Source organism: Passer montanus, unplaced genomic scaffold (genome assembly GCF_014805655.1).
Source record: "Passer montanus isolate IOZ18808 unplaced genomic scaffold, ASM1480565v1 scaffold3, whole genome shotgun sequence".
Lineage (NCBI taxonomy): Eukaryota > Metazoa > Chordata > Aves > Passeriformes > Passeridae > Passer > Passer montanus.
This window is the reverse complement of record NW_024367707.1, coordinates 6,336,967-6,361,213: the sequence shown is the minus strand read 5'-3', so window position 1 is coordinate 6,361,213 and position 24,247 is coordinate 6,336,967. Positions and strand designations below refer to the sequence as shown.

The 24,247-nt window shown below is 39.7% G+C and overlaps 1 protein-coding gene across 3 annotated transcripts in view; it reads left to right on the top strand.

The window, feature by feature from the left end:
• Positions 1 to 7,875: 7,875 nt before the first annotated feature.
• Positions 7,876 to 24,247, top strand: part of CDKL5 (cyclin dependent kinase like 5) — a 129,320-nt gene continuing 112,948 nt past the window's right edge. For 2 of the 3 annotated variants that reach the window (XM_039714290.1, XM_039714287.1), the window contains exon 1: positions 7,876 to 7,925. The gene's annotated coding sequence lies outside the window, so the exon portion shown is untranslated. Of the gene's footprint in view, positions 7,926 to 7,963; positions 8,176 to 24,247 lie in introns of those variants that run through there. The other variant, XM_039714288.1, reaches the window with a different exon arrangement.

Sequence of the window (24,247 nt, the reverse complement as noted above, 5' to 3'; positions counted from 1 at the left end):
TTCAGAAGTTTCTCTTTTCCATTCATTTCTATCCTCCCAGATACATTTCATGGCAGTCACACTGGACTTTTGCTCTTTCGCTGTCCATAGTCCTCCCAGGCTACATCCCTTTTACTCTTTCTCCATTATTAGCAGCATTAAATATGACCCTACTCACTTCCCCCTACTATTTTCTTTCTGTCTGCTCTCCATCTTCAGCCTTGTTCCTTTTATTTCAGCTCAAGGCATTATTTTATTTTCACTGTATCCCACATAAATCCTTACCAATTCACCTGAGCCCTTGGCTGAACAGTTCCATTCTCCCTTCTGTGTTCATTCCTCCTCCAGTTCAGGCTATACCAAGGTTTACAGCCTTGCACTGATTTTCATCAGCCATATTCCTGAATCTCTGATGCTGTGTTCCTCCCTTTTAAACAATGATCATATACCTTGCATCCTCATACTTGAGGTCATCTTCTCCCTCAAGCCTTGTCAGTCAGTCCTTCCACAATTTTCACATGATCAGTAATTCTCAGTATTTGTCTCCCTTCTCTTTTCCCCACATTTCTTCATTTTCTCCTTTCTCTTTTTTATCCCAAGGATTGTTGTTAATTTTCTACATCCTTCACTTCACCCCTTTTCACCCCTGCAAGCTTTTTTAATCCTTCTATATTTCTTCCTGTTTCCTATTTAGGTAATTCTCCATTCTCCAGTTGGGGAACATCTGTCATCTCAAGTAGGATTTTAGCTACACTGAATCATCCTCCCTTTTACTCCGCTCCTCTCTACTCTGCATCTCCTTCACTCTCTACATTGGGATCTCACCAATGTCCTCTACATGAAGACATGTGCTTTCCATCACTTCCCTTTCTCTAACTCCTTTCCTTTTTCCATGTCACATCTTAAGAATTTCTCTTTTCCAACTCCTCCGTTTGCCTCAGTTCTTCCATCCTGAGCAAACTGTTGTTCACTCCTCCTTCAGTTCTCAAGCTCCCACCAAAAACATTCTTTTTCTGATCCCCTTTTTTCACCAGCTACAAACTGTTCTGCTCCTCATTCCCATCTCCAAGCTCATTAAATTTACCTCTTCTCCAGTTTTATTCCAGAACTTCTGTAAAATAGGTTTCTCCCCTTAGACACAACACAATCTGCTTTTACCTTTAACTGTTACTGGTTTTGAACTGAGCTTAAGTTGAAAAATGAAAATCCATTACTGAAACCTTGTCCTCCTTAAGTCTCCATGATTTTTCTTTTTTTTTGTTGTTTTCTCTCTGTGCATCTATCCATTACCACTTCATGTCACTTGGTGTTCTTTCAAGACCCACCTCCAGTATTTATGACAATGTGACCCTATGATGATTTAGTTATTATTTTGAATATTCATCACTTCACTGCAAATCTGACTGGTTTTATTCAAAGGAAAACCTCAGAAAATTTGGCTCAGGTTTGTTCTCCAGGGACATGACCCCAAGAATGATGTGTTTAAAACAGCATTTTCAGTTGCATCTCCTTTGCAGTCACCATGACAAATCATATCTAGCCTGCCACTTATCTGTACTTTCCACCTCCATCTTTTTTTCATAGCCAAATTATGCTGAAATCCTAACAAGACTTTTCTCTAACATTTCCATAGAAGGGTTTTTGCATTTATATGCCTACTTAAAACTCATGCAAATTTTCATTATGCCACACATTTATTGCTGCAACATCTGTTTTCTTACCCTTGCCACCAATTACCTTAATAATTCATCATCACTATGGGAAATGGCAAATTCTAAATCTTCCACTCCTACAACCCTCTCTTTGTTCCCTCCATCTTTACAGCACCAGGATACACTGTCTTCATGTAAAAATTAAGTCCATTTACAGTTTGTCCCCACTACATCCTCTCCCAAGCTCTCACATCCACCCTACCCAGGATGGTAGGTATTATGTGCTTGTTAAAAACTCAGGAATGCACATCCATGTTATCTCCTGTGTGCTCCTATGTGTTCTTGCTGAGTTCTCATAAACATCAGGAAAGCAACTTCAGTGTTTTCCTCAAAAGCCTCTGTTTGAGGTTCACTTCTGCCATGATGCTACAAATTTGGATACATTTAGCCAACTGTCTATCATGTGTGTGAACAACTTCATCCTTTCCCGATGGTCTCTCACTATGAACCCTTGAATTATAAAGTGGGGGGGAAGCAAGGATGATTCTATTATTTTGTGCTTCTATGAAACCTGATCCGTCTACATAAGAATTATCTCTAAGAGTAAGACTCTAAGAAAAATTGTGATGATAACACATGTTACAATAAATAAAAATTGAAACATCTCAATTGCATTGATACTGTTGTCCAACCCCTTTTTCTCTGCTATGTTTAAATTCAGATTTGAGAACATAACCTTTTGTATGTCAGGCTACAAAAACACATATGCTCTTACTAAAAATACATTTAAACAAAGTTATATTTTTGATTTAATTGGAGATTACATTTAGTGGCACATCAACCTCGGTGCAGTATTTCATATATTATATGAAGCTTTTCAATTGTGTATACAGACACTAAATGTAGAAGTATGGACTCTCCATGAGGCTTGGCTTAGAAAGACAATTAACAAATTATATTTCTTATAGAAGGAAGGGTGATTCTTCTTTTATATGGAAACATTGTCTCTTAAAAGTTAGGTCAAAAGAGCCCCCAAATAAGGGATACTGCTGGTATGGTTGAAAACAATAGTAACTTCATAGTTTAAATGCAATCAAGAGAGAAAGGAGTAAGAAGTCAGACAGAGAAGGAATGTGTAGTATTTAAATATAATGAAAGGGACATGCTTTGGGAAACTGGTTATGTAAAGATGCAAATGTTTTGAAAATGGAAGATTCTGATTCTAAGAAAATAATCACTACAAAAATATGTGAGTTATCCTATCTAATCAGTTGTCATTGCTAGGGACACCATAGGGACACTCATTCTGACATCATTTCTAGGGACAGCAGAGCTCCATAGGGGAAAAATAGATGGAAAACAAAGATATGTGCTAGTCTGTAATTCTATGTCAGTACCATTGTTCTGAGATGAAGGTGAGGACTGCAGCACTGAAGGGTCTAGACACCCAGGAATTGCCCTCAAGAGCTTCACACACAGACTAGCCCAGCAGAAAGCCACCCTGCAATCATGTCATCTTACCCTTACCTTGTTCCAACCAAATGCTGACACAGAACTATAAATTATGCTCAAGGTGGAAATACATCATGGGCAAAGCTACCTATGTACACACTGAAGGTGGCTATTACACACAGTAAGAGATATTGGGATGAATTAAATCCATTAACCACAACTGGTCATTATTATTGAAATCAAGATGCGCAGCTCTTGAAATGTTCAACTGTCCCAATTACTGTAGTCTGGTAAAAATATTTTTTAACTTTATTCTGTCTACTATTTTCTTGTCAGAGAGAAATAACAAAAACACACTGATTTTAGATTTATAAAAGAACAACAAAAGTGTTTTTACTTCACTAAAAGTCAATTTACTTCATTGGAAAATACAATGCAAATGATCACTTGCACATGTAGGTAATTTTCTTCAGGTATTAGCACTGTCATAAGTACAATAAATTACAGTAAAAAGAGGACTGAGTTCAGAATATCTAAAATTAAATGCCAACAACTCAGTTATTCATCTTTGCTTCTGCAAGTCAAAACAGTCACATTCTGATCTTGCAGGTTATAATTAGGCTGAGTCCTGCCTCTGTAAAAGCAGAATGTGTATCTTGCGATCTACCCACGTATGTTTAGGAAGCCAGCAGAAAGGGCAGTGCTAATGCATAGGGGGAGAATACAGCAGGTGGTTAAGCAGCACAGAAAACCTATTTTTAAACTCAGAGGCAGAGAATAGGTGAGCTCTAGATCACTGGGACTTTTCATAGCCTAAACAAGTCTTCTTGAAGAAGACAGTAAGACTATTTCTTAAAGACCAAGTACTATTTCTTCTGTTACTTCCCTGCTCTTGGAAGGACTTCATCTAGCTTAGAAGTGCTGGGTAGAGCTGCTGTATTTTTGTCTCAGGGATGTGCAGAAAACCCTCATCCCTACCAGCACACACACCCCACCCACACCAGGGAAATCTTGTGGAGTGAACCACTTGCCATTTTGATTGCATTGCCCACCAAATGAAGGAAGAAAGAATTTATTTATAGTCCTTGCACAGAAATTATTGTACAGGAAGGAATAAAGCCATAGCTCTTTGATCATGAGCCTAATCTTCAAAATGAAATGATCAAGACCAATACTTGCAAATTACACATTTTAAAATATACATTTTAGGAAAAGTTTTGTAAAAGGATGTCAATGCAGACTCTGCCACCTGAGAATTGTGACTATTGCATGTATTTAAAGTGCAACACTGTACAGGAAATTCACCATAAAATTATTTTAAAAGTACTGATTGCTCAACTGAGAGCTTGGTTCCCAGGAAAGCAACAGCCAGTTTGTTGAGAACAATAATAAAACCAGCATCACTCCCTTTTGTTACACTGTTTTCTCACAAGACCTTAGGAAAGAAACAATATCTATTGACTATTTCATAGTTTTTCTTTCTTCTGTGTATAATGAAATGTCATTGCAAGAAAGAAGAAATTAATATTCTGCTGCTATCCATGTGCCAATTTTTGCACTTTTCAGCTAAGAAAAACTCCCATTGATTTTTGCCCTTTTAAAGGCTCTTCTAATGCCAGGATAGTATCTTGGCCCATTTATATATATTCATACCTCACTAAACTAATACTCATTACTCAATGCCCTCTTGTCTCTCACTTCCATTTATGTTTATATCAAACTTATTCCTACTTGGCTCTTATTATCAGTGAAAATAGGGATGCAGTGGGTAGGCAGGTCTCTCCTTCCAGGCTGTATGACATTGGCTGGCCACCAAAGCAGGAGCTGCCTTTGCACCCAGCTGCAGCGGTGACTCACAGGTGCTCCAGAGAAGTGGGACACGGGTAGGACTCGGCACTGTCACCATTTCCAGCAGAACAGATCAGGCTGCCCTGATCTGCACTGGAGGGCCAGCCTGACACTGAGCCAGGTAGCGTCTGGGACCAAGAAGGGAAGTCAAGACAACCTGGCTGCTGCCTTCAGGTGTTTGCCTCCGGCCTTCATCACTCCACAATCCCTCTAGGAGTTCCTGGAGAAAACACTCAGGTGGCTCTTAGGAAATGTGGGTGTTTCCCCTTTTTTTAACAGGAAGTTGTTCTAAAAAAAGATATCTTGTTATGCATGAGACCTGCTTATTTGTACTCAGAGTCATATGTGATTGCTTCACCTGGTAAAACATATTTTTTCCTATATTTTGTTTTAGCAACTTTGTAAAATGTAGTCTAGCTTGCCAAAACAAAATCTTTATAATAGATGTGAGCGTCAGTACAAAAAGGGTTTGGCCTCCACATCATGCCTGATTTGAAGGGTTCACATTAGAAAATTCCATCTTCATAACTCAGTTAAATTAGCCTTATACTTTTGGAGACAGTAAACAAAGATCTGATGTATTCTAACATTTCTCTTAAAACAACAAGATAAGGGCAAAAAATATGATGATGAATACTTCTAGGATGTAACCTAGAAGAAAAGTGAGCTATGATGTTTGATTTCAGACATGTAAAATTATGGACTGCTGTCTGTAGTCAAGCTCCTCAAGATTAAATTTTATAAGAAAGTGTTTTATCTTATCTATCAAATAACATATTTCTCTCACGCACACCTTCCAAAAGTAGACAGATCTCAGTAAAAGGAATCACTACGTCATGTTAGTGCATGAAACTTGTTGCCTGTGGAAGCACTGTAAGAAAAACAACTTTATTTTTTGTATGTCATAAGAAAAAAATCAGCTCTGATTTTGCTACCATGGTGGTTCCCTCTATGCTTTCTTACAAAAATTTCGTGTGTGCTACATTTCTTACAATCTGGCCTCATATTAAAATGACAAGATACGCTGATAGAAAAAAAAAATGTTTTCATTGCTAACATATGTTATTGGAAGTTCATTCAGTTATTTTGAATCATTAAACCACTACGCAGTAATTCATCTTAATTTTAAACTTGCAGCACCACTGCCTTCTATCCTGGAATCTGTTGCAGGTGTAGGGAGATTAATAAGGACCACAAAAGCCATTGACAATATCTGGATCAGCAGCAGTGGTAGCACAGTTTTTACTTCAGTTCAAGTTATCCTTATGGATGTGGATGATGTGATGTACTCCTGACACAAGAATATGGGATGATCCATACATGAACTGGGAATTCTGGCAGACTTTTAAGCATCAAAGTTTTTAGGTATTGGTTGACTGCCAGCTGTGAACCAGGAATCAGATGTTACTTTCAGATGTTACACTAGAAATCCCCGGGGACCTTCCTTGTGAACTACAAAGCTCCAAATCTCCAGCTTCAGTGGCAAGCACCAAGCTCTAGCAGACCTTGCATTTTGAGTGCAGGCACTGGTGCTGAGGGCCTGATCTCCAAGCTGTGCTCACCTCAAGGGCTCCTGGAGTTTGACTAGTTCAGTTCGAGTCCTACCCAGTGCTCATCTGTGGCTGGAACGCATTAGTTGAGCTTTGTACAAAAGGGATCTATTTCATGCACTCCAACACCACTCCACACTCTGAATTACAGCACTGTTAGCAGAGATGATGACAGCATTTACTTCAAAAGTGCATCTCTGATCCAAACTAAAACACTTCAGTGCCCCAAGGCTCATGAAGCAGTCTGTATGGAACAACAAACCAAAATGAGATGCCTGATTTTTATGCACTGCAATGCCTTAAACTCTGCTATCTGTCTGTGCAGATTTTTCTAGGGTATATATTCTTAAAGAAGAAATGTACTTTTGGTTGCAATACTCAACCATTGCTGAATTCTGCAGCATGTTATGTCTACTGGGCTTCATAACGTTTTTCTCATTTAAATAACCATTGAAGCATACTAAGAAAATGGGAGTCGAGTTCAAGCATCCATAACTTGCAGAGCTACATTTTACCGTGATGCATCTGATATTCGATGTCGGCTGGAAAGTGGCTTTTAGTTTAAAACTGTTATTATGTGTGAGCAAAGCTAAAAGGTGAAAGCCTTACAGGCGCCAGCCACAGACTGAAAGCCCAGAGGAGAGTTTTGTAAAAAAGGATGGAGAAATGCTTAAGGGCTGGCGGCATTTTCACCGGAGATCCTGAATTTTAACATCCCCTTCTCTCCACCCCTCCAGCAGCAGCTCCTAGGGCGCTTCTCCCACCTCCCCGCCCCGCTCCCGGCTGACAAACGGCGCTGCGTGCCGGAGGCGGGGACCAGCATCCCTGCCAAAAAAAGAAATTAAAAAAATAAAAAGAGGAAGCCCATCCGTTCCGCGGAATCCCCCGCACGAAAAGCCCCGCGCCCCCTCCCTGCTAGGGAGGGACCCATCCCTCACAGCCGGAGAGGATGTGTCCTCACGCCCCTCCACCTGCGGAGGTGTCCCCCCGGCCCCCATGACCGGCCCTGTTCCCGGGACCGCCCGGCACGAGCCCCGGCACCACGACCCCCCGGCACCGGGACCCCCGAGACCGGGACCCCCGCCACCGGGACCCCCGCCACCGCAGCTCCCCAGCACCGCAGCCGCGCCGCCTCCCGCGCCCGCTGCGCGGCAGCTGCGCCTCAGCCGAACCGGCCCCGACCGGGGCGGTGCCGGGGGGCGGTGCCGGGGGCGGGGAGACGGGCCCACGGCGAGCTGCTATTGGTCGATATGGTTGTGGGCGTGGCCTAGGGCGCCTCGATCCTCTGCTATTGGTGGGCGGAGCTGTCAGTGCGCGCCGGGGGCGGTGCTGCGGCCAGCGGGGTGGGCTGAGCGCGGCGGGCGGGGGAGCGCAGCGAGGGGGCGGCGGCGGGCGGGGAAGCGGCAGCGGGCGCACCGAGAGCAGCGGCAGCGCCGGAGCGCAGGTAGGGGAGCCGCGCCGGGGGCTCGCCCCGTGCCCCCGCCGCCCTCACCTGTCACCGCCCGGCTGCCGGGCTCTTGCCGCCGCTGCGGCGAGGCACACCGCGCCTCACCCTCCTCCCTCGGCTCCCTGTCCGTCCTCTCTCCTCCTCAGCCAGCCGCGATTCCCCAGCCGCCGCTGGCGGCCGCCTGCCGCCCTCCTCCCATCCCGCTGGGGCCGGTCGGTGTCTGCGCCCGGCTCCGCTCCCAGCCCAGGTGCGCCGGGAAGGGCCTGGGGGCGAGGCTGCGGTGCCCGGCGGGGTCCGGCGGGGCGTGGGGTCCGCGGCCGCCGCTCTCGGGAGGGCAGAGCCGGCGGGCGCGGCCCTCCCTCGGTGCCCGGTGGTGCCGCGGCCGGGGGAGCGGCCGCCGTGGGATTCCGCCCGCGGGATTCCGCCCGTGCGCCTGGTCTTGCGCGAGCTCTCCCCGCTTCCTCCCTGATGCCTTCTTCCGTCACTGGAAGGGCTCAGGGCTTTTTCTAAACAATATGCTCCTTAGATTATTATGAATTGGGGGAGGCAGTGTTTCCCTGTTGGATGCATTTGGATTTTTTTAATTTTATTTTTTGTGTGTGTGTGTGGTTCTGGGGCTTTTTTTTTGGTTTTGTTTTATTTTTTTTTAATCAGTCACCCTGTTGCTGGGCTTATGCATTGTCGGTGCCAGTTGTGAGAAAACGCACTAGTTGTTCCAAGGTAGGCAGGTGGTGATGGAGAGAGAGCATCAGAGGGGACAACACCCAGGAGAGAAGGCTGCTCCTCACCTCGAGCCGCTAGGAAGATGAGGGATGCCGGGATTCCCGTGGCTGGGCTGTTCCTTGCCTCTGCTCTCAGCTTTCATCTTTTATATTGGCGCCTGAGCAGGGAAACCTCGGCTGCTGTCCTTGGAGTATATGGAAGGCGAAAGGATTTTTTTCAAGCGGGGTTTTGTGTGTCTGCAGCAATGCCTTTTCTAGGGCTGGAGGAGCAAGAAGCTGAGCTCCTATTCCGTTCTCTTTATGCATGCGGGGGCTCTGCACGCTGTTGCTGATGCTGAACTACTCCAGCCTTGCTGGCAGGGATCCTCCTGCCTGCATCGTGCAGTGCCGACCATGGCTGCGGCAGGTAGCTGTCTGAGGCAGCCACAGCCTGCCAGTGCCATGGTGAAATTAGTAATGATTGTGCATATTCCTGGGTGCCGTGCCCCGGGCGAGGGAAGCTGCTGTACTCGGTAGGCTTGTCAGGATGGTAATACATTAGTCACGGTCACATCTGGAAGAATCATTTGTTACTAATACGTGTTTATCTGGTAAAGATTTGCGAGGTCTCAAAAAGGCTGTAAGAGAACGTATGACAGAGGAGGGCTGGGAAAATGCATTGGCACACTGGTGAACGCTGATCACAAGTGCTTCTGCAGTATTGCATGAGAGAAGTTTAAAATTGTCCTCTTAGTTTCTTTTATTTTCCTCATGCCTCTCAGCTGGTTTGTACAGGATTGTTAAGCACCACCAGCTTCCAGTGTATGTGGCCAGCTGATACTGACCCCTTGGCTAGTACAATCTGCAAGTCCCACTTTATTTTACTATCTATGTGTACACTTAACTATTTAGTTCCCAGATGCGGTGTAAGTGTGTGAAAATTCAGCATTTCAGATTGCCTTTTGGGTTTGCCTAAAACAGTGTGATCATTAAGATGGTTCTTGTCTTAGTGTGTGTGTTTTAACAGCAAAAAGACCTGCAGTTGGTGAAAAAAAATCAAGCTTTTTATAAAATATGTGTGTGTGTAGTAGAAGCACAAAGTGCCATTTTTAATAGGTGGATTAGATAAGATATGTATTGGCCTTTTCTATTGTACAGACTTAAATACTACCTCTAGTTGTGTGGGTGTTCAAATTTCTCTCACTTTGCTCATCTGGCAATAGGAAAAAAAATCTCCCGCTTTGTACTTCTGGCAAGACGTTCTTCTAGGAGAGATCTCTTGCCTCAAGAAGCCTCCACATTGAATAACTCTCAGGAACATGGCCTTGTTTCCCAGTATTAACCTAAAACTGTGTTTTTTAGATAATAACATCAGAATTGTGTCAAAATCTTGGTTGCCTTGATTTAGCTCCTTGGATTTTTCTAGCATGCAGAAGAACTGGATGGCACATTACAACTGGTGAAAGACTGTGTTTTATAGGCACATGGAAAAATCTAAAGCTGTAGAAATCAGACGTTGCAAGGAGCAAATGCTACACCATATTTTAGATATTTTTAGAATTAATTTCAGTGGGTGTTGGACCTGCCATTACCTGCTGTTGAAAGCAATTATCTTTGAAAATACACGTATAAAAAATATTTGCATTATGCTCATTTTTTAACTTTAACTTCATGTGGCCAGTTTTAGTTAATCTGATATATAATCCATGGTTAATTTATGTTAAAGATTTTTTTTTAACATTTTAGATTGGAATTTTATGGAAGCTGAAACTAGATATTGTTTGGACTCCTTTTGTCTGACTTTAAAATGGGAGTTACAATAAACCTGGTAATGTAGCTGATGTGTCCTGACTTAGTTTTCGAAACTTGGTGTTGAAACAAAGAAATTGCAGATCCTTTTTAATGTTCTCATAGATCCTATCAGTTTATTTTAAAAATAATGGGGGAATAAATAGACTTGGAGATTTGAGTACTGAAATGCATACTCTAGCTGTATGTTCCTAACAAAACCCTTGAGACGATACATTTCATAAGCCTTCTTTACCAGTGAAGCAGCAGCTACAGGGAAGTGTAAAAAAACTGCACTACCAGTATAAAGACAGCCTCTTTATAAAATAGAGGCTTGGATTAGTTTGGTGGAAACTGTTATTGGAGCACTGATCTAATTAACATCACGTTCCGGTATTGAAAGGGTGGTTACAAAGAAGATGGAGACTCCCTTTTGCAAGGAGTCCTATGGAAAAGATGAAAGGTGATGGGTGCTAGTTATTCCTGGGGATGTTCCGGGGATGTTCTAATGGGACATGAGACGAAAATTTTTCACATCAGAAGCAATCAGCTGAAGGAATAATCAATCTTCCCGGAAACTGTTGGTTTCCCCAGCACTGTATACTTGCAAGACACAGCTGGAGAGGGTCCTGGGCCATCTTGTCTAGATTGTGCTTTTTCCAGGAAAGGTTGGGCCAAATGATCCTTGAGGTCCCTTCCAGCCTGGTATTCTGTGAACTGCAGTCCCAGGCTGGCCTTACACTAGCAGTGGCTCTCTCTGTTTTTGTGTGGAGCAAGACCATGAGTGGGAGGAGAGCTAAGAATGGAAGTGCAAGGTAGAATAACAGAATAATTTCTGTAAGAAGAAAACACCCTCTCTGTATATATTGAAAAGTCAGTTCAGTGCTGCTGTAAAAATAACTATTTGTAATAGTGACTATATATGGAAACTCTTGAAAACTGCTCACATGTAAGCACTGGCTTTCACTCTCTCTCAAACATAACAGCAGTAGGAATGTGGACAGAAGGGACCTAACCAACAGTTTTTCCTAGGTACTATTTAACTTCTGACTAGGATATGAATTATTATTTATGAAATCTTTTTTTGGTTATGTGCTTATTGTGTGCAAAGCATGAATATGGGTCATGAAACAGTAATGAGAGAGAACTACCCTGGAAATGTGTTGACATGGAGGATAAATGTGTCATTGTGAACTGTGTGCTCATCATGTGACAGGAACAAGAATGCCTTATATTTGTCGTAATTTCTGTTTGAGAATTTGAAAGAATTTTGGTATTACCCACCAGCTAAACCTATAAACTCTAGATTATTATCTTGATTTTTACTTCAGAACATTCTGATGTAGTTTCTAACATGAGGATGATGAGTGCTTGTAATATAATGAATAATAGAATTCATTTCCTGGTTCCAAATTTTGTATTTTAACTCTGATACTTTAGTATCTAGATTAAGATTTTTTTGTGAATGTTTATACCAGCTTTTTGCATCAGAAGCATTAAGCATTAATTTTATAATATAAGTTAAAACAAACATTAAAACAATACGTAAATGGAGGAAATCACTGTTACAACATCAGCCCTATTGCTGAATCTGTGCAGTTTCATAATATTAAATGTGGATGAAAGAAAAATGTTACAGTTGTGAATGTTCACAAGACTAATGTATTCAGCTTTTAACTATTTTTAAAATTTAGAACATGGTCATGCATTTCTTTGTCACTGTTAATGAAGATATTGTAGCATGGCAGAAATAGTTGTGTTAAATGTCTTGACTAAGTCACAAAGAAGAAAACAAATGTAAAAGGTGCTGCATGTCTTAAACTGTGTTGCTATAGAAATATTGCATATTTTTTTTCTCCCTTTTCTGAAGCAACGGTGAGCATTTAATTGGAAATAGGTTAGCTTTCAGAGAACTTCCATGCCTGTTTCCTTTAGGCAAAGTAACTTTCAGAAATGAATGTATGGGCTCTCAAGTTAGTTGTGTTCCTCTTCTCAGTCATGCGAATTTTGAGATGTAAGTTAAGTTTAGCTGATGTGGGATAAAAACAATCGATTGCTGTGTTTTAAAGTGAGGAAAATGCATATGGATTAGCTATGGTTATTATATGATGACTTTCTGTGATACTGAACTGTTAGATCCCCAAAAGCTTTTAATTCTAGCTTTAGTGTAATTAGATTTATTTTTCTAACATCTCTTCAGCAGAGATGTTTGTGTGCTTCAGTTTGGCTTCAAATTTGAATTCTTAATGCAGCTTTTAGTGTTGGAATTGCCTACTAGTGTCTTGAAATTTAATTTAGTTATTTATTTATAATAATAGGATAACTTAATTAACACTGACACTTATTTGAAAAAGAAATATAATCTTAACATGGTGATGTAGTTGCACTTAAAAGAAATACTTGTCTGGCAATATTATTAAAAAAAAGGAGGGGAGAAAAACCCTGAAGTGTGAATCAATTTTTAACTGAATCTTCAGTATGCCAGCCAAATAGAGCTCCATTATTTTGGTAAATTGTATCGCTGTCTCTGTTAATGTGTTCTTACAGATGAATGTGTTCTTACAGTAGTTCAGATGTTGATGGTAACACACTGCTGTATTCCTGAAGGAAGGGGAGAGTATGTGGCTGCAAAGTTCGGTAGAACAAAATAATTATTCAACTATTAAGTATAAAAAAAATTTTTCTTGCAGCTCAAGTATGAAACCAAAACTTTTTTCACTCCTTTCTCCTCTTCATAATTAGGTGTCACTGTTTAAATGCCATCCTGTATTGTAGGAGCTGTACATTTCTTAGTGAATTTGGAGGAACAGATTACACTAATAGGATTTCTGTATAGAAGTACGTTTTGGCTGACTTCATCATGTGCGGAGAAGCTGGGATCCTAAAATGGATTTTTTAAAATTCCTTACTAAATTCATGATTCTCTGAGATTGCTATCTGGTGTAGAAACACCCAGAGTTTTTCAGTGTTTTTAGTTTGCTTGGAGTTAGTGCTTATGAAGTGAGCAACTCCTTAGCTGTAAAATCCCACTTTATATGCAAAGTAAACCAATGTACATCATTGAGGGCTTTTCAGTCTCATCACTTCCTGACTTTGAAAGGGTAGATCCTTCTGTTTGGCCTGTATGTGATATTCTGGGTGATATTTTAACTTGTTAAACCAATCTGATTTCATGGCTGCAAAGCAACTGCCAGCTTTTTAAGCTTTGTACTGGCAAGGGGGACTTTGTACTTCTATATATTTGTTTTTAAAACACAGAATCTTTAGAATTAAACATGATAGCGTAGTAAATTATTATTTATAAGCTTTCTACTTGCTGCTATATTTCCTAATCTTAAGCAGGTCATATTTATTTTTTGTGTATTTTTCATTTAATTCACTTCTCAGAGGCTCCTCAGCATACATCAGCACTGTGCTGGTGTAGAGCAGGAGGTGCAGCGTACCGTGAGTGCTGGGGGCTCATGGTGCTTGCTGGTGTGTGCTGCTCTTCTTCTCTCCCTTTTCATCTGGATGCATTTCTAGGTGATGGTGAAGAGGATGGTGTTCTGGTGGAAGATCTGTAGTAGACAAACTTCAGGAGTCTGCTGGAAGGTTTTGGCTATTACCCTCTGCTGGCCCTTGCTCTTATCTCTGGCACACTGAGATTTGTTGTATCTTGCATGTTGCAGCATATCGTGTTAATTGCAGGTTTGTCACCTGCGTTTTCAATGAGTAAGTGTAGTGTAGTTTCATCATGCTGCTTCTTTCGAGATGGTGACAGTGAGGTTTTTGTTTGTTCGGATTTTTTTTGGGGGGGGGGTTTTGTTTGTTTGTTTTGTTTTTGGCATTGGTTATGTGTTTGTTTTTGTAGGCTACATTTTTAGCTGTTACCTGAAATATTAATAGCAAAACCGAGTGCATGGAAGGTGGGGACATGTTGTAGTCAGCTGTTGCTAAAGCCCTTTTCAGACCTATTACACTTGTTCTAAGTTCTTGTTAACCTGCTGTGTTCAATAAAACTTTCCAGTAGCTAAAAACAGATTGCAGGAGAAGTTTCCTTTTCGGTTTTTTGATTTTGAACACTTGGCAGCATTTTGTTTATTCCCTGGAGTCACTTAAACCCTCTCTGCAAATATTTGTGCACATGGTGAGTTCAGCATGTGTTTGACTTTAGTTGCATTGCTTATAAAGGAATGTGTGCAGGATTAAGGCCCATCTGACTTCGTGACCCTTTTCAGAGGTGAAGGAATCTTAAAGTTGTCAAAACATATAGCATCTTATAACATACCTTGATTGATATTTCAAGTTGATGTTGTTCAAAATAGTTGGTAGGCATACTGGAAGCTCTTCAGTGTTTCCTGTGTTGTGTAAATATAAATGTAATGGTGATGAACAGGAGATGGGCATAGGTTTATAATATATTAAGACAAGTTTGCTTTTAATGTTATATACCATTTGAGATGAAAAATGGTTTGTTGTATTCATGGGTTATTTATAGATAGAATTATTCATCCCAAAGTTAAAGCTGTTTGTTAGTCAAAAACTAGGCAATTGTCATAGCAGTGACAGTAGCTGTTACTAATTTTCAGTTGTGAACCTCAGAACGTACACCACTTTTAATTATAACCTTTTTTTTCTTGCAAGATGGGTGTTTACTGAAATGAGGCTGTATCTATTAATAGATATAGAATACTCCCTCTCCAACTTTCTACTGCTGTTTTTACTAGGATTGCATAGGGTATTTTTAAGTGATAATTAACATCGGTGATGGAAAAGGGCCCTTAGGAGGTTTCCGAGGTAGACCTTCTGCTCAAAAGCAGTATTTTCCTAGAAGTATGTTTATTCCTAAAATGTCAGTAGGAAGAAGTTGTGTAAAACTAAATTACTCTTCTTTTTCTGGGGAACGAACACACTTCCCTGCTCAGCTCATGGTAATGACACTGTTGCAATATTTTCTTTTGAGCACTTGAAAAGAGAATTCTAACTAAAATAGAGCTAATGTTTTCGGTGCAAGCAGGCTTTCCCCTCCTCTTCCCTTTTCTCTTGGCTCTGATCTGCCTCTGTTTTTGTTTCTACTCTTGATCTACCACATCCACAATGTTGCCGTTAGGTTGTTTGCTTAACCTCTGAAAAAATGCTTCCAGTCTTCCTTGCCTTGCATGTTGGACAAATATGGAGTATTCCCAAATCCACCACTCCAGCCGTGTACACATCGTATGCTGTTATCTACCTACACCTATAAGCTTTTTCAAACACCCAAAGAAACCCCCAACTCGCCTCACCTTAACTAATCCTTTTATGAAAACACCTACAAGAATCTGTGCTGGCTTCAGAAGTTTCGTGCTTTTAAAACTTCAGTCTACCTTATGGACCTCTTCACACTTTCCTGATCCATCTGTTCATCTAGCACAGCTTCTTCTCTATCCCTTCACACAATCTTAGGCTGTTGAGATGCAAGACGCCTTTGCAGATCCTTTAATTGGTAGTAGTCTTTATTTTTACTTTTCTACTTCTTTTTGTATTACTTGAAAAACAAAACAGACCCCCCCACCAACAAAGAAAAAAAAAAAAAGAAAAAAATGAACCTGAAAAAAAACCACCCCAAAAGCTCATGCTTTTTTTTCTCCTTTCATTGCTGGTATTATTATTACAAAGGATGTTTCAAATTACATGCCATTATAATGTTTTTATGCAACCATTCTTTTTCTCCTTAACTGTGAAATCTTGTTTGTGTACAGCTTGTGTTTGAGGGCAGTTATTTATGGAGCTCTGTGGCTGTACATCGTGATGTACAGTCAGGAATGTGTTATCTGGTAAGTCTACAGACTAAAGCTACTCCTTTGTGCTCTGTAGCCTATTATAAAACAGAAAACCTTGAAGTGGGGAGTGGCTAGTGCTGATGAAATGCTTTGTGGAACAGGTGGGACTTCAAAGTTTTATTTTAGTTTGAGGGAAGGTTGCTTATGCAATTGTTCCATCTGTCCATCCATCTGTCCATCCATCTGTCCATTAGTCTGTCCTCCCACCTGTCAGTAACTTCTGAACTGCTTGCCCAATTCCTAGTTGACTTTGGCAGAGGGGCCGTGCTCTCCAGCCCTGTTGCATGTGCAGCTCTGACAGAAACAGGCAGATGGTTAGAGAAGAGATTGGGCAAGAAAAGGGGAACCCCAGTCTGTGTGTCTGTGTTTGGCCTGTAGTAATAACCACCATGGCAGGTGCTGCCTTCTGCTAGGCTGGTGTGCATAGGGAAGGTCAGATGGAAATGGGAGAGCCACGATGCTGCTGCAGTAGGATATTGCATGGGCATGATGGGAGGGATGTTACATGGGTGATATTGTAGGTGGGAAGCAAGGGAACTCTCATGGATGGTCATGGGACCCTGTGGGAGATCTGTTTGATGGTCTAACTTAGGTTTTTAAAGCATTTCCTCTCTTTAAGGAATTGGGGAAAGAGCTGCTGGGCTTAGACCCGTCATCAAGAGCAAAGAGGAATAGGTGGCATAGAAAACATCATCTGATGTATGTGGGTAAGAGGTGGTGCATATCCTATAAAGTCAGTGACAGAAATGTGAACTTGAGCAAGGAAGAAGACTGTCAGCCAGCCAGGAGGAACTTCAAACATAGAACTTCATATATAGAAATGAGGGGGATTAGAGAGAAAAGCGGTGCTGTAGCACAGCAAATCAAATTGAAATAATTGAAATATTTCTTGAAAAAATTGGAGGGCTCAAATGTTTTTTCAACATAGGATTTAAACAAATCTTAACTTCAGGACAGCAAATGTGTTGCTCAAGTCTCTTTAAAATCTTTACTACTGGTATAAATAAAAACAGATTTCAGTACGAAGGTGACAGTGTGGGATGCCCACAAAAATAGTAACAAAACAGTGTTTTCAGAAGGTGAACAGTGACTCTGCTTTTCCCAAGCAAATAGCTATTCCTGTCATTTGGAGATCATTAAATCTGTTTCAGTAAATTCTATACACATTGACGTTTTAGTTGCCTAAAGCTCTGTGAGTGAACAACATATTGGGGGAAAAAAAAAGTCATGGCCTTCCATCTATTAACCTAGTTGTTTTTCAGTTGCTTCTGCTGACTCAATAATATTATGTGATGTAACTCACAGGAAAAAATCAATGAATTAATGTATTCGAAACTTAAGATTGTTTTAACTATAAGTTTGGATGCTTGGAGATGTTTGGTTTTGTTGGTTTGTTGGTTTTTTTTTCTGAGATAAATCACATTTGCTTTTATAAATCACTGTAAAATGTAGTGATTAAAATTGTCCTGCAGATAATATGTATGGATGAGGGGAGATAGGAAGACATTTGTGTTAAGGTCAAAGTCTGCTCGCCTTTGATCATTCAAACTACTGAACAGCCCTGGAAGGCTTGGAGGCCAGTCCTGTATTTTTCCATACCAGTAAAATGGGTGACCTTTTGTTTGACTGTTCCAGTTATAGTCCCTTAAAATAACATTTGAGCTATTGTTGGCTATTTCACTGAGAATGGAAGGCAGATCAAGCTTGTTATCTTGCTGCTCTTCAAAGAAATTAAAAGAGGAGGTATGCTGTCCTTAAAGAATTAGTCTGCATAAAGCTTCAGTGCTAGCGAGAAGAGATTGTTGAGTTATTGAAAAAATAAATAAACTTTTACACTAGCAAATTTACTTTCCCACTTTAAAATCAATGGGTAATTTTTAAAAAACCCTAGTTCTTACACCTAGTTCTTCTTTTTAATAGCTCAGATTTAAAAAAAAATTATTAATAACAGTTGTAACTTTCACTTCATGACTATCAAACTATTTTGGAATTTTTCTTGCTCCTTTCTGATATTTTGATGACTTTTTAAATCTGTTTGTAACTTGTGAGGTGCAGAAATAGTTACAACAAATCAGTTCGCACCAAATACCCCAAATTGCCAAGTCCTATGCACTTCTAGCAGTTTAAAACCATTCAGATCCCCAAATTTGGGGAATAACTTCTAGTATTGAATATACAAGGTTGATGGTGTAGGGAAGTAAAGTCATGAATGCATGAAAATAACAATGTATTTTTCCATGGCTGAATCTCAAAGGTAAGGGCTGTATGATGGGACCCCCAGCCTAATCTGTGCTTCTGGAGGTTGCTGTCCAGATGAATGACCTGACCACTTCCACTTTCTACAACCTGTTGTGAATGTAGGTAATAGTTAGAAAGGAAAATATGGTATATTTCCTACCCTTAAAGCTGGTTTTGCATACAGTGCTGAGAATGAAATAGTGGAAGCTGGGTTGCAGTGGTGAAATGGAAGCAGGGATGAAAATGAGACTATTCTGTTGAGCACATTTACAGATTTTTCATCTGCTGTGGAGCCCTGACATTGAGAGACACATGTGTTGGGTGATCTGGAAGACTGTGTGCATTATTCTGGGCCATGTGATCGAGAAGGGTCTGGTACAAGGCTGTGGTGAGAAGTTGCCCCTGTGGATAAGGCTCCCACTGGCCTGGAGTGTTCCTGCTCGAGGTGGGACACCAGGTGAGCTGTACTGCTCAAGTATGGCATTATACTGTGGATAGCAGTCCTTGTGCTGTGTTTCTAATGTTAGGAGAGAATATGTTGTGCTAAAGGTTTAAATTGGGGAGCTGCAGATTCAGTTTGATGTTTCAAGTGTGGGATTTGACAGCTCGATATGTAGCATATATAATTGTGCATTGTTAATTTGCATTTTTTTAAAATGATTTCATGGTTCATTCATGTCTCTTGGGATGAAAAACCAGTGCATCTGTGAGGCTGAAATAATTGGATCTTATTTGAGGTGCAATGATTGATAAAGATTAAAATGGACCTCTAGGATCAATTCCATTTATGTGACGCATGGTAATTTTTTTCCTAACTTCCTTTTCCTTCTCTAATAGACTTTGCCATTTTATTGAAGAACTGCAGGACAGATTAAATTACATATGGCTCATGGTGGTGATGAAGTTCTCTGCTGTAAATCAGAAATAATTCTGAATGTGATGTGTATTGCTTAATGTCTGCAAATGCCTGGTAGTTACATGGAACAGATTTTTGGCATTGTACCGCAGCAGAAGTGACATCATAGTATGCTTTAACCTGAAGGTTGAATCTAGAAGGAAAATAATGAAAGCTGAGATATTTTTCAATGTTTGATAACCCTGCTTTTTCAAGTTATATGTTGCAAACAAAAGCACAAGGATATGACTGCAGTGTAGTGTGTGCTCACATTTGGGTTCTGTGGGGCTACTGGTAGAACAGCAAATGGTGCTGAGCACCTAAGTATGTGTAAGCTAGATAATGTCCTGTGATGTGTGCTTTAAGATTGGTTTGATGAGTACAAAAACCTACAAAATACGTCATTAATGGTCTGCAGTTTTATTATAAATCAAGCTATTAAATTGGATGTTACAAAAATCAGATTATTTTAAATTACAGAATGCCTTAATGGAATATTTAAGTAACAAATAATACCATGCTGAGATCTTATGTCCTCCTGATTGTTTTTGTTTATTTGGTTTTTGTTTTATTTTAAATATGCCTAAATATGTTGTTTTTAAAATATGTTTAAATACATGAGCTGAAGAGAAATTGTCCAAAAGGTATATGGATTACTGGAACATCAAAAAGTGTTTTTAAATAGTGTTCAAGAAAGTTATCTGGAATATAATGAAATACTTCAATTTGATAAGTCATTTTCCATTTTCTCTGATTAAATTAAGACAAGTAGACATTCCCTTTTAAATATTGTTCCTTAACAATACAGGATAAAGTAATGGATGTTGTGTTTATCGCTTTTATTATAACTCAAGATGCTTTCTAATAATTCCATCTGAGGAAAACAATACTGCCATTTAATTAGAAGCCGAAGGAAGAAGAGAAACAGCTCAAACTAATCTAAAAAAAAGAGATGAAAGCAGGGGTTGATCAATTGCACTGCAGTACCTAAGAGAAATGTAATGCTTCTGAAGGAGAAACATATAAAATAAGTTTTCAAATTGATTTCAAGTTAAGATGTCAGTGGGGCAGGAGGGGGCGGGCAGAAGACTGTGCATGTGCCAGTGCTAGCTATTTATGGTACAGATGTGACAGGAGTGCTAAAAAAGGTGGAATATAAGTCAGGGTAGCAACTCAATTCCAGGTGAGTAAGTTCTAGGGTGCAGCCATTGACTAAGTCTTACTTTGGTTCATTGCTATGTTCCTAAAATACTGTGAACCCAGCATACTTGAATTAAACTCTAAACACTGTTAAACATGCATCCTTATGACCCTTCCCTTCCACAACTGAAGAATAACATGAAAACAGGAATTTGTCCTTTGGTAATGAGAAAAAGATTTAGTTCAAGTGTTGAGTAAATAAGAGTTACTTACCTGCATTTGTTCTGTGATGAAAGCTGTATGTTTTCTGTCACATTTTTGAGAGTCCCATGTTTCCATACTCTGAGAGATTTTTGTTCAAAAGTCTACTAGAATTGTGGGATATGATACACTGCCCCTGTGCTTTCAAGGACTTGAGGTAATAAAGCATTGTGTACCATGGTATAAATGACTGACCAATTATTCAAAGTTATTAAGTGCTGTAAATAAAATATATTAAATTTGGAAAGAGTGGAAAAAAATAAAAATCTGTGCTGTATAAGGAGTTGTGCTGAGCATGACCTGAAAATATACTTTGGTTTCCATGAATGGGCTTATTTAATTGCCTTGTTTTGCATGTGTTCCTTTAAGAGATTTGTGAAACCAGGTGGAGAAATACAAACTGGAGCAAACCTTGAGAAGACAGAAATCTGTAGCATGCTTATGCGTCTTGGTATAAACTGTGAACATTATGGGCTGTATCTGAAGTTGCTATGTGGTTTTCAGCTTTGTTGCTTGGCTCTGATCACCTTTAGTCTTTTATTCCACACTGTTCGTATGCCGTTGCTTATACAGCTTTACTGTAAAAAAGTAATCAGTATTTTCTTTGGCACTTATTTGTAATTATTTTAGTTAAACAGTAGCCCTTTTGCAAAATAAACAACATAATTTTCCCCAAATATCTGGTAATACTATTAACTATCCCTCTATTGTAAGTATTTTTTGCAGCAGAAGCACTACTTAATGTAATCAGAGCTGAAGGATGTGAACAGCAGTATTTTTTATAGTTTTTATCTATTCTACTTGTACCAAAAGGTAAAGGTTAAGTGGAAATGAGCTTTGCTGGTGCCTATACTGAGAAGACATTTTAGATAGATTGTGCAGCTTTGTCAGTGGCATAAGATGGGATGTTCTGAGCACTCCTCAGTGTCCCTGCTCCTCTCTCTGTACACAGGAAGTTGTTTGGAACTCCTTAATTTTCTGCTTTTTGATAGTGGAGTTCTTGGTTGAGCATTGAAGAATACTGAATAGAAACCAAACCTAAAAAGTCTCCCTAGGTTGTAGACTGCTTTTAAGATTGAATACTAAAGTATGCTGAGCTCTTTTATTCAGTGATAATTGTCATTTCTCCCTAAAGTTCCAGTAATGTCCTTCACTGTTTTGTCCATTTGTATTAAAGAAATTAAAGCTATTCAACTGCATAATGCGTTTGTTCTTCTAACTGGGACAAAAAACCCCACTATGTTTTCAATATTTTTCTCTTGAAGACTAAAGGCCTGGTAGTACTTAAGTCATAATTGCATAAACTTTACATTTCTAGCTTGGCAGTTCTGTACTTATGTAAAAATAAAGAAAATAAAAAGCAAAGCCGTAATTGATGAATGAGGTGAATTGATGAATGAGGTGGTAGGATGTGGAAGTACCAAGAGGGGAAGCATTGAAGCATTTCTTTTGGGACTGGGGGAGGAGGGGGATGTGTGTTGCTGTAGTACATCTATAAACATTTAAATATACTGTAATGCAGAAACAGCAGGCTAACTTGCTTTTTTCAGTAGTGGGAAATACACCTTTAATGAGATCTGCTCTTCCACTCTGTTTTGCAGACAGCCTAAGCTCTGTAGTTCTTCAGTTTTCCAGTGTGGATTGTACGTGTTTGGTAGGCTTCTACAGTTCTGAAATTTTTGGGGGAACTTCTGCAAATGTTGTAGGAGCTTAGAGAGGAAGGAAAAAAAATATGATTAGTAGAAAATCCTGGTGAAATAGCAAGATCTACACTTCTGTGGTTTTTTTATCATTTAAGAACTTCATGTTTAGATGTGTGTGGCAAAGCCGTAATTGATGAATGAGGTGAATTGATGAATGAGGTGGTAGGATGTGGAAGTACCAAGAGGGGAAGCATTGAAGCATTTCTTTTGGGACTGGGGGAGGAGGGGGATGTGTGTTGCTGTAGTACATCTATAAACATTTAAATATACTGTAATGCAGAAACAGCAGGCTAACTTGCTTTTTTCAGTAGTGGGAAATACACCTTTAATGAGATCTGCTCTTCCACTCTGTTTTGCAGACAGCCTAAGCTCTGTAGTTCTTCAGTTTTCCAGTGTGGATTGTACCTGTTTGGTAGGCTTCTACAGTTCTGAAATTTTTGGGGGAACTTCTGCAAATGTTGTAGGAGCTTAGAGAGGAAGGAAAAAAAATATGATTAGTAGAAAATCCTGGTGAAATAGCAAGATCTACACTTCTGTGGTTTTTTTATCATTTAAGAACTTCATGTTTAGATGCCAGCTGTGTGCTGTATCAAATAGAAAAAAGTCTGTCTGCACTTCATTTTTGTTCATTTTCACTAGAGGAAAACAAAAGTGTCAACTCAATTCAGTCAATTTCTGTTTCTCTGAAGTTTCAAGCCCTGTGTAACCGTGAAGTGAAGCATACCTCTTTTTAATTTTTTCCTTAAACAGCATTACATTCTTATAAATAGTGCACTTGTATGTTAGAGAAATACTGTGCATATGGCTTGTAGATGTAAGATGATCTTAAGAGAATTCTTTAGTATGCTATGTGGCGTTTTAATATTTTTGTTTTTTTCTTTCTCTGCCTAATTTTATTCCTCAGATAGGGTTTTGAAGCTCTTCGGTTGAAGTACTAAGAAAACATCTTTTGAAATTTATAGTGGACTATGTCTTATCAATTGAACAAAAGGGAAAAAAAGAACTGAAACTAATTAGCTAATTGTCTCTTATTCTAGCTGATGTTCTAACACCTTTAGATATTTGCAATACACAGTCACATTTTGAAGAATAAAAAAAGTCTAGCCTTTGTATTTTTGTTGAAAGATATGCCTGTGATAGCTTATCCATATGGTGACAGTAATAAAATGAAATACTGTACTAGAACTAGTCCTCAAAGTCTTATTTCCTGTCAAATATCCCAGAAGACATAGAATGATGCAAGGTGTCTATCCCAAATTAACTGAAGATGCTGATACTCCAGTGCTTGTTTCAGATGAGACAATAATGTAGTGATCAGGTACTCTGAAAGAGGGGAGCATGCAGGAAATCATTAATCTCTAGAAGACTGATAGCTATATGTAAAACTGACACTATTTGTTAGGCTCTGCTGGTGGGTAGGAGGTGTAGGAAGTTCTGCTTTGTTAGTCATCTTCTACATGTGGAAGTTCTGCTGTTATTCTGCTGCACTTCCAGTGGCTAGCATCTTAATATATGGTGGAAGTAATGAGATCAGCATCAGCAGGTTTTAAAGCTTATTGATTTTTGTAAAAGTATATAATTTGTGTAAAGGTATATTGATTTTGTAAAGGTAAAGGTCAAAAGTGGAAATCATACACCTGTGAATTTGTGCTTTCTATTACTTGCCTGAGAATGAAAAGTCACTGTTACTGCCTATAGGGTTTATTTTGCAGCAGCAGATCACATGACAGTGTCTTCAATATTAATCTTTTGCTTATGTTTTCTACAACTGGGTCTGTATAATGCTCATATGCAT